The sequence below is a fragment of the Halichoerus grypus genome, chromosome 7, assembly GCF_964656455.1.
Source record: "Halichoerus grypus chromosome 7, mHalGry1.hap1.1, whole genome shotgun sequence".
NCBI classification, from domain to species: Eukaryota; Metazoa; Chordata; class Mammalia; order Carnivora; family Phocidae; genus Halichoerus; species Halichoerus grypus.
Window position 1 is genome coordinate 126,249,797 of NC_135718.1, and position 3,673 is coordinate 126,253,469.

The 3,673-nt window shown below is 38.8% G+C and overlaps 1 pseudogene; it reads left to right on the forward strand.

Moving 5' to 3' along the window:
* The first annotated feature begins 225 nt into the window (after positions 1–225).
* Positions 226–1,324, forward strand: LOC118528885 (DNA-directed RNA polymerase III subunit RPC6 pseudogene; annotated as a pseudogene).
* Positions 1,325–3,673: the final 2,349 nt, after the last annotated feature.

Here is a 3,673-nt window from a genome sequence, read left to right on the forward strand (position 1 = left end):
CGAAGGAAGCAGCCATGTAGTGGTAGAAGACGTGTACTCTGAGGCAGGAAACTTGAGTCTGAGTCCAGGTTTTCAATTAACTGTCTGACAGTTATTGAATCTATCTGAACTTCAATGTCATTACCTGAAAAATATGTATTATGATAGCTACTTTCACCTGCTGAAAAGATTAAATGACATGAATACATAAAGATATCTACCTCGAGTCCCAGTTCCTCAGTTCCCCGACTGGCTCTCTGGCGACCCCGAGCATCTCTCCCCCCAGGGGCCGGGAACTGGGCAGTCATGGCTGAGGTGAAAGTGAAGGTACAGCCGCCCGACACGGATCTGGTCGAAATAGAAAACAGGATTATAGAATTATGTCACCAGTTCCCTCACGGAATCACAGACCAAGTAATTCAGAATGAAATGACTCATATAGAAGCAGGCAGTGGCCATCAATAGACTGCTGTCCATGGGTCAGCTGGATCTCTTAAGGAGCAATACAGGACTTCTGTATAGAATAAAGGATTCTCAGAATGCTGGTAAAATGAAAGGATCAGATAACCAAGAAAAACTAGTATATCAAATCATAGAGGATGCAGGAAATAAAGGAATATGGAGCAGAGATATCCGATACAAAAGTAACTTGCCATTAACAGAAATTAACAAAATTCTAAAGCATTTGGAAAGTGAAAAGCTTATCAAAGCTGTTAAGTCTGTGGCAGCCTCAAAAAAGAAAGTACATATGCTCTATAACGTGCAACCGGACCGGTCTGTGACTGGTGGAGCCTGGGACGGTGACCAGGATTTTGAATCAGAATTTGTAGAGGTGCTTACCCAACAGTGCTTTAAATTCCTACAAACCAAGGCAGAAACAGCACGAGAAAGCCAACAGAATCCAATGATACAAAGAAATAGTTCATTTGCCTCCTCACATGAAGTGTGGAAGTATATCTGTGAATTGGGGATCAGTAAGGTGGAGTTGTCTGTGGAGGACATTGAAACGATCTTAAATACACTCATTTATGATGGGAAAATGGAGATGACTATCTTTGCTGCAAAAGAAGGCACGGTTGGCAGTGCAGATGGACACATGAAACTGCACAGAGCATCAATCCAATCATCCCACCCACGGGTTTGGTCCGGGCCCCGTGTGGACTCTGCCCAGTTTTTGATGACTGCCATGAAGGTGGTGAGATTTCACCATCTAACTGTATTTATATGACAGAGTGGCTCGAATTTTAATGGAGAACTAGGACCTTTACTGACATTTTGCAAATGAAGTTACTTTGGGAGCAGATAATTTAACTCATGATGGAACATCAAATTCCCTTGAAAGCAAACTTCACAATAATGGATAGACTTGCTGCTATGAAAAAGTTTTTTTTTAACTATGAAGACTAAATTTATATTGGTAGAGTAGCCAACAGAATATGAAGCAGGTAAGGTTAATAGTGAAATCCATTCTTCAATAAATAAAATACTTTGAACTTCAGGAAGACCACCTTCTGAAGCTTTCAAGACTTTTGATGGTTCCTGGAAAAAGAACCCAACAAATCCATATTTGCCATACACTACAATAATGACTAAAGTTTAAAAATGCCCATTTTAAAGTTATTTATTAAGGTCCTCATTGGAAAATTTTATATCTGGTATACTATTGCCATTTCTGTTTTCTCTTTTCTCAGTGGTTTCATTGAGAAGGTGTCAAAAGCGGTGAGGCAGGAATAGCACTTGGAGGCATGAGTGGGGAGAGAATGGAACATCCCTTTCCACACACTATTCATTCCTTTTTACATCAGAAATATTCTTTCAGAGGATTATGCCTTTGTACTTACCTCAAATGCAAATGATGACTATTGTCAAGGATGTTTTCAGTGCATAAATATGATTATTCTCATCCTAAAAAAAAAAAATAATAATAATCTAGCTCAATTTCCAACTTACGCCTTCTCTCCATGCATATCCCAAAGAGTATTTTTTGTCTTGACAAAAATGGTTCTAAAATATCACAAGTCTGCAGGAAGAGCCAGTCAAAAGTATTAAAGAAGAATAATGGGGGGCACCTGGGTGGCTCAGTCATTAAGCATCTGCCTTCGGCTCAGGTCATGATCCCAGGGTCCTGGGATCGAGCCCCGCATCAGGCTCCCTGCTCAGCGGGAAGCCTACTTCTCCCTCTCCCACTCCCCCTGTTTGTGTTCCCTCTCTCGCTGTGTCTCTATCAAATAAATAAATAAAATATTTTTAAAAAAAGAATAATGGAAGATTATCATGGTGGTACATGAACTACATTAATGGACTCCATTTCTCTAGTCTCTGCATGACCTTTTTTGCAATGTGACTCTGCAGTTCCTTCTAGGAAAAGTGGAGTGTACTTCCCTGCACCTCAGGGGCGACATCAGTTGTGTGACTTCTTTTGACCAATGAGATGTTAGCAAACTTGCCTCAAGCAGAGATTTGAAAAAGTGCTTTTGCATTGCTTCTTGTCTGCCCTCTGCACCTCACCATGGAACATGTCTGGGCTAACCTGCTGGTGGTCAAAGGATATGTGGCCCAATTTCATGCATCTCCTTAGTCCACAGCCAACAGACCACCAGACTTAAGAATGAGCCCAACTAAAGCCAGAAAAACTGCCCAGTTTAGCCCAGCCTAAATTACAAGCTGCAGATGCATGAGCTAAATAAACATTTATTGTTTTTAAGCTGTATTTTCTCCGTGGGGTTTACATTAGAAAATTAAGCCCTATAGAAAAAATATTTGAGTGACTATTTTCTCAATTCTCCCAAATGGTACCTAGTTAATTCGTTAATAAATGCCTTAGGGCATTAAGGCTTAACTATCTTCTGTAGCCCGACTAAGAAGGAATGTTTCAAGTCATTGCATTGTGGATGGTTGTTGGATAGCATAATGATAACGGTAGATAACTAATGCAACCATATATTAAAATGTTTTACAAAGTCATCATTTTTTTTTTAAGATTTTATTTATTTATTTGAAAGAGAGAGAGTGAGTGAGAGAGCATGAGCAGGGGGAGAGGGAGAAGCAGACTCCCCTGCTGAGCAGGGAGCCCAACGTGGGGCTTAATCCCAGGACCTTGGGATCATGACCTGAGCGGAAGGCAGTCACTTAACCGACTGAGCCACTCAGGTGCCCCTAAAGTCATCATTCTTAAAATAATGTGTCACCAAAATGACAGATCAATGGACCAAAATTAAATATCAAAAAAGTCTGAAAATATATAAGATACAAAATAAAAGTGGGCATTTTAAGAAAGAAATGGAGCATTCATTGTAGTCTGCTGGGACAAGTGGCTACTACATGGAAAACAAAAACCTCACTACCTGACATCTTGCCCTCAAATACACTCCATATGGTTAAAAACTTAACATTTTGTTTAAAGAAAGAGCTATATTATTAAAAAATAGATAATAATTCATGTTATCTTCTATTAAGAAAAGACTTTTCAAGCATGTTATCAATAAAAGAAGCCACAACAGAATGATTGATAGATCTATGTAAAATTTGTAAACATCAGTATATGTTTAAAAAGCAAAAATATTAACTTTGGCACAAAATTTTTATATTTTGATACATAGTGAAAAGGTAAATGAAAAATTAAATATGGTAATAGCTATTACCTATATATATGTTTTCAGAGCAAATATTTATTGAGCTTCTTCTATATGCCAGA